Here is a 7,156-nt window from a genome sequence, read left to right as displayed (position 1 = left end):
TAAGAAAGTCTAAGAGAGAGATGGGAAGATGCTAATCGTTCCATAATAAATTTCTAAATCAGAGTGGTCGTAAAGCCTCGATCCATTTCCAAGAAATAATGGATGCATTCACATAATAGATAACTGTAATACATTGCCGTGATAATGAGGGCAAAGTGTTTTCTCTTTTCTTTTTTTCTTTCTTCAAGGTAATCAAGAAGAATGCTTACGATAGAAGAACGTATGGCTGTTCTCCGTGCGCGATTCCACCGTTTACCTTGTCTCAAGGTGCGACAGGAGTTCAGCAGGACATTTCACAAAACCAGGACCAACAACAGCAAACATTCAGTTTTTTTGTCAACTTTTCCAAAGCGCTGCTAATGTTGCCGATGAATTTCGCTCTGAGAGATCTCTTGAGGCACAAGAGACTGTTCAGAGAATCGAAGAAGCAACCGAAAGAAGTTTTAATGCATCAACTCGTCATTCAAGCAACGAATAAAGAAGTGCCAAAATCAACCATTTTGGAAGTTTTACACTTCATGCTAAAGAAAAAAGCATACAACATTCAAGTGTCTGACAAGTTAGAGCACATACATTACACAGCTCGCCAAAGCTGCATGTTATGATTTAACGGAAGCTGCACACAACGAACATCACGTACAACACGTTTTGTTTACTAAAGAGGCTACATTTCACGTCTGACGAAGAGTTAACAAACATAAAAGATGCAGTGCAATAACAATGAAATCCAGACCATTAGCTGCTTACAGGCTTTGATAAGTATCAACGGGAACAGTTGAAACTGTGTGCCCCGACCGGGACTCGAACCCGGAATCTCCTGCTTACATGGCAGATGCTCTATCCGACTGAGCCACCGAGGACACGTAGTATACTGCGACTGCAAGGACGTATCTCTGGCACGCTCCCCGTGAGACCCACAGTTCCATATTACTGTCCACAAACTACATTTGTAGTGCCCCTGCCCACTATACTAATTACTCGCGGCAGGCAATCGGGGATCTCCTGCTTACATGGCAGACGCATACCACATTGCTCAAACTCTCACGGGAATCGGTAGATTGACTGCCGCAAGTAATGAGTATAGTAGGCAGGGGCACTACAAATGTAGTGTGTGGACAGTAAACTGGAAATGCGGGTCTCACGGGGAGCGTGCCAGAGATATGTCCCCGCAGTCGCACTATCCTCTGTGTTCTCGGTGGCTCAGTCGGACAGAGCGTCTGCCATGTAAGCAGGAGATCCCGGGTTCGAGTCCCGGTCAAGGCACACAGTTTCCACTGTCTCCGTTGATATTTATCAACGCCTTTAAGCAGCTAATGGTCTGGATTGCATTGTAATTTCATTCTTCGAGAGCTGCAAGATCACCAATGGTATCTGTTCTTTCGAACATGACTGAAAGAACAGATACCATCTTCATATATATAACTGCTGCATGTGGGGTCACGAGCAACCTCATGCTACCACTGAGTAGAAAAGAGGGACGCCAAAATTGAATGTGTGGATTGGTTGGTGGTTGGTTTGGGGAAGGAGACCAGACAGCGTGGTCATCGGTCTCATCGGATTAGGGAAGGATTGGGAAGGAAGTCGGCCGTGCCCTTTCAGAGGAACCATCCCGGCATTTGCCTGGAGTGATTTAGGGAAATCACGGAAAACCTAAATCAGGATGGCCGGACGCGGGATTGAACCGTCGTCCTCCCGAATGCGAGTCCAGTGAATGTGTGGATTGGATTCACAAAGAGCACAGTTTTACGTACCCTTCGTTTTCGCAGAAGGGACAATTACAAAAAAATGGTTCAAATGGCTCTGAGCGTTATGGGACTTAACATCTGAGGTCATCAGTCCCCTAGAACTTAGAACTACTTAAACCTAACTAACCTAAGGACATCACACACATCCATGCCCGAGGCAGGATTCGAACCTGCGACCGTAGTGGTCGCGCGGTTCCAGACTGTAGCGCCTAGAACCGCTCGGCCACCCTGGCCGGCGGGACAATTACAGAAAACGTTTTACGTTGATATGCTGAAACAATCCTGGACCCACAACTTCTGCGAGAATGCATGGTTGACCTTGTTGTGTCCCAACAGGATGGAGCACCCACTAATTTTGCTCTCATGTTAAGGGAGTATCTAAACGAAGACTAACCAACAGATAGTTGGGAGGAAGGTCAGCAAGACTCTGGAACGAGAGCTCGAATCCAGGAAGCGGTGTATGCTATTTCGCAAAATATGCTTTTGTGTGTATTCAGGGCCTGCTCTTCAATGGTGGACACAATACTATGAGATGGACAGAGACCATATTGAAGTGGAACGAAAATGTGTACTTAGGCTGACAACAAACATACATATGTATTACTTGAATGCATCCATTACTTAGTAGAAATGGATCAATATTTTTATGTTCACCCTGCAATTTAGTAAAAGATAAGTACAACCAATGTATGCGTGGCCCAAAGCAGTTCAGTTTTTCTCAAAAGAAAAAAAGAAAAAAAAATTACTGTGCTTGGCTCTGCTTGCGTTTCTACAACTACAACACTCAACTGATATACTCCACACTAAATGCAAGTGCCACACTACTGTGCATTTGGTACTATTAATGATGAACGTATAATAGTTTTTCGAGATAAATAATTCATCACCAATACGTTACCTTCAAAGCGCTCATGCTGTGAACAAAATGACTACGCCACTGCAAAATGGCGGTGTGATGTAAAAGACCAGTACATGTAGACTCGTATGTTTTAGAACCACCAGTCTATGGCTAGCGTCTCGGTTTATCAATTGAAACGTCCTGAGACCCATGTTATAACCTAGCCACTGTTTGGTTTTGAATAAAAATCGCACGTAATGGCGGTCGAAGACTTACCATATAAAGTGTCACCCTCTTTTTGCCAACGGCCTTACCAAAGACGGCGGCTCAGAGCGTCTTCTCGCACATAGGGTGGGAAACTGTCCCTGAAAGGTGGAAGAATCAGAAATGATCAACGGCATGAGGCTGCAGAAGACAATGGAAATCACTGCATTCCTTGTTGGTTATATCTGCGACGTTCATCTTTTTGATCATATTTCACCAGCATCAGCAGACAAGCGCAGTGATCCCCATACCCTCGGTCTTCTCTACAGACTTATCAACGTATACTCTCCCTCATATCTCTCCTTGACCCTAACGCTCTTGCCTGAACAACACAGCAGAAACACCCGTTCCCATCACAGCAAAAACGTTTCTTTCCAACTCAATCGTTCAGCTAGTTTTACTTATTTATTTATTTACACTCAAGTTCCGTACGACCAAATTGTGGAGCAAATCTTCAAGGTCACGGAAAGTGTCAGTACATGAAATTACAGCATAAAAGTAATAACAGGAAAAAATGAAACATATATGAACACAAAAAAAGTCAAATCCTAAGTTTAAGTAAACGCAATCAGCAATATAACATAAGAATCAACTTAATTTTTCAAGGAACTCCTTAACAGAATAGAAGGAATGACGCATAAGGGAACTCTTCACTTTCTATTTGAAAGAGCTTGGGTTACTGCTAAGGTTTTCGAATTCTTCTGGTAGCTTATTGAAAATGGATGCAGCAGTATACTGCACATCTTTCTGCACACTGTCCGACCTAAATGCGTGTTGAATTTCTGCCGAGCATTAACTGAGTGAAAGCTGCTTATTCTTGTGAATAAGCTGATACTTTTAACAAGAAACGACAGTAAAGAATACATGTATTGAGAGGGCAATGTCTAACTACCCAGACTAGTGAACAGGGGTCGACAAGAGGTTCACGAACTTGCACCACTTATTGCCCGAACCACCCGTTTCTGAGACAAAATATCCTGCTATAATTGGAAAAGTTACCCCAAAATATAATACCGTAAGACATCAGCGAACAAAGATAAGGAAAGTAGACTAATTTTCGTGTCGACCGATCACTTACTTCAGATACCGTTCGAATAGTAAAAGTGACAGCATTAAGTCTTTGAACAAGATCATGAACGTGGGCTTTCCAGGACAGTTTACTATCTATCTGAGCACGCAGAAATTTGAACTGTTCACTTTCACTAATCATATGCCTATTCTGTGGAACAAAAACGTCGGGTTTTGCTGAATTGTGCTAGAAACTATAAAAACTGAGTGTTACTGTGATTTAGCGTTAGTTTATTTTCTACATGCCATAAATTTAGCTCATGAACTGCACTGTTCGAAACCGAGCCAATGTTGCTCTCAAAAGCCTTTACTATCAAGCTATTGTCATCAGCAAACAGAAATATTTTAGAGTTAGCTGAGCCGTACACTCCTTCCCCTGGCGCATCGCCAGAGGGTGTCACGGTGCTTAGCGTGCGATCGCTGGCGGCTTTCGGACAGAGGGGACGTACTAGCTAGCGTACGGGCAGTCTGTGGCAGGTGGCCCGCGTGGATGGCCGCGTTTCGCGAGGGTATTCGAAGCTGCCTCACCCAGACTAGGCTCTTGGTTGCTAGTATATGTCGGTTGTTTGCTATTTATTTTGCTGCCCACAAGATTGCACCGCCGAGATTGCCTCCTGGTAGAGCGACGCTCACTGTTTGACAGTTTGAATCTGCCGGCGGTAGCGTATATGTGTTCACCGTTAAATGGCATATTGTAAACTTGATCTGCAAGATCGCATCTTGCGGATTCGTGTCGTGGTTATTTTGTAGTGACCCCAGAATTTTCCTGTTGTTGTTAACGTTTACCATTGAATGACAATTTCTTTAACGGCAAGCCACAAGAAGAGCCTTTCGATAGAGTGCAGTTGAGTGTTCAAGCAGCGTACGTTTGAAACTACTGTTATTACCGAACGTTCTACAACTACTGTACGTAGGCTGTTTGGGTTCTTATATTGGTAACGCCACCGCCACGTAGCGCTCTGTATGAAAATCACTGGCTGTGCTGCGTGCAATCTGTGGCTGGTTTGCATTGTTGTTGCCTATTGTAGTGTTGGGCAGTTGGCTGTTAACAGCGCGTAGCGTTGCGCAGTTGGAGGTGAGCCGCCAGCAGTGGTGGATGTGGGGAAGTGAGATGGAGGATTTTTGAGAATGGATAATCTGGAGGTGTGTCCATCAGAAACAGTACATTTGTAAGAATGGATGTCATGAACTGCTGTATATAATATGACTATTAAGGTAAATATGTTGTTTGTTCTCTTTTAAAATCTTTCATTTGCTAGCTATGCCTATCAGTAGTTAGTGCCTTCCGTAGTTCGAATCTTTTATTCAGCTGGCAGTAGTGGCGCTCGCTGTATTGCAGTAGTTCGAGTAACGAAGATTTTTGTGAGGTAAGTAATTTGTGAAAGGTATAGGTTAATGTTAGCCAGGGCCATTCTTTTGTAGGGATTATTGAAAGTCAGATTGCGTTGCGCTAAAAAAATACTGTGTGTCAGTTTAAGCACAGTCATGTATAATTTTTCTAAGGGGACGTTTCACTACTAGCAGTTGTACTATGTGCTTGTTGCTTGATTACATAGATTTAGTTTTTTAAATAGATATATATATATGCTCCGGTTTAAGCCCCTTTTATGTATGTATATGTTGGGTCGCAGCAGGTCTGGCGACTGATTATTAGCGTTGTCAGCAAGATAACATAGTTCTAGTTCTGTTTAAACTCCCTTATTTTTAATGTATGTATATGTTGAATCGCAGCAGTCTGGCGACTAGGTATTACTGTTGCCAGCCGGCGGGGTGGCCGTACGGTTCTAGGCGCTACAGTCTGGAACCGCGGGACCGCTACGGTCGCAGGTTCAAATCCCGCCTCGGGCATGGATGTGTGTGATGTCCTTAGGTTAGTTTAAGTAGTTCTAAGTTCTAGGGGACTGATGGCCTCAGAAGTTAAATCCCATAGTGCTCAGAGCCATTAGAACCATTTTTTACTGTTGCCAGTAACACCTGCTACTTGTTTCAACGATTATCTGGTTATAATCCTTTATCTATGTCTGTTAATATTTAAAAGGTAAAACAATTCTGGACATTTAATAGTTTTACCCGAAGGAGGTTTACCAGGTAGCTTACGGCCATCAGCTGTAGTATTCTGGGCTAGTTGCTTGGTTGATTACATTTTTCTAGTTTTATGTACTGTTTAACTCTTATTGTTTGGGGGGACAAGTCTGTATTTATGATAATTGCAGGGCCGATGTTGGTTTCCGATGTTCCGCACCCAACCGTGATCTTGTACCCTGAACTTTTGGCGCTTATTTGGGTTGAGAGAGTTGCCTGTTCTGAGGCGCGCCACTTGTTATCTCTATCGGAGCCTGTATTGCTCGAACCCCGGAACTTGGCCTATCCCTCCAACTCCTATCCCTACTTAACGGTAAATCTAGACTTGAGTAGGACCATATCATTACCCATAATGTTAGTGGGCATATCATTTAGATAAATCAGGAACAGGAGTGGCCCCAACACTGATCCATGGGGCACCCCCCATTTGACTGTACCCCACTCAGACCCCAAAACACAGCCTTTCTCAACACTGTCAGTAATGACCTTTTGCTGTTTGTTGTTAAAGTAAGAGAGGAACCAATTGTGAGCTATTCCACGTATTCCGCAATAGTCCAACTTCTGGAGCTATATTTTGTAATCAACAGAATTAAACGCCTTTACTAAATCAAGAAATACGCCTAGCACTCGAAACCTTTTGTTTAACCCATCCATTACCTCACAGAGAAAAGGGAATATAGTATTTTCAGTTGTTAAACGACTTCTAAAGCCGAACTGCACATTTGATATCAAATTACGTAATATACTACTACTACTACTACTACTACTACGTGATCAGGCCCAGTGGACCGCACGCATCTACAAGTTTCCTCCTCCACTGTATTCTGTCCATTGCTGCTATCCGCCATCCGTTCACATCTATTGACACTTGGTTTAAATCTTCATGGAGTCCATCCCTCCAACGCTTCTTGGGTCTTCCTGGCGGTCTCTTTCCTGTAGGTGTGAAATCCAGGAGCTTTCGAGGCCATCTGTGATCCTTCATCCGGACCACATGGCCAGCCCACTGCATTCGTTTGGCTTTGACAGTTCCTGCTATGTTGGGCTGCTGGTATGGTTCCTCAAGCTCTTGGTTGTATCTGATCCTCCATTCCCCTGTATCTGCATCCAGAACCGGACCTAAGATTTTCCGAAGCACTTTTCTCTCAAAAGCAAGGAGCTT

General features: G+C 43.6%; 2 non-coding genes across 2 annotated transcripts; one reads left to right on the top strand and one right to left on the bottom strand.

Annotated features, from left to right (window-relative positions):
- Positions 1–786: 786 nt before the first annotated feature.
- Positions 787–860, bottom strand: Trnat-ugu (transfer RNA threonine (anticodon UGU)). The gene has a single exon. It is a non-coding gene; the product is annotated as a tRNA-Thr (tRNA).
- A 328-nt stretch (positions 861–1,188) lies between these two features.
- On the top strand, positions 1,189–1,263 carry Trnat-ugu (transfer RNA threonine (anticodon UGU)). Its single transcript has one exon. It is a non-coding gene; the product is annotated as a tRNA-Thr (tRNA).
- Positions 1,264–7,156: the final 5,893 nt, after the last annotated feature.

The sequence above is a fragment of the Schistocerca cancellata genome, chromosome 7, assembly GCF_023864275.1.
Source record: "Schistocerca cancellata isolate TAMUIC-IGC-003103 chromosome 7, iqSchCanc2.1, whole genome shotgun sequence".
Lineage (NCBI taxonomy): Eukaryota > Metazoa > Arthropoda > Insecta > Orthoptera > Acrididae > Schistocerca > Schistocerca cancellata.
The sequence above is the reverse complement of the archived record's forward strand: the minus strand, read 5'-3'. Positions and strand labels throughout refer to the sequence as shown.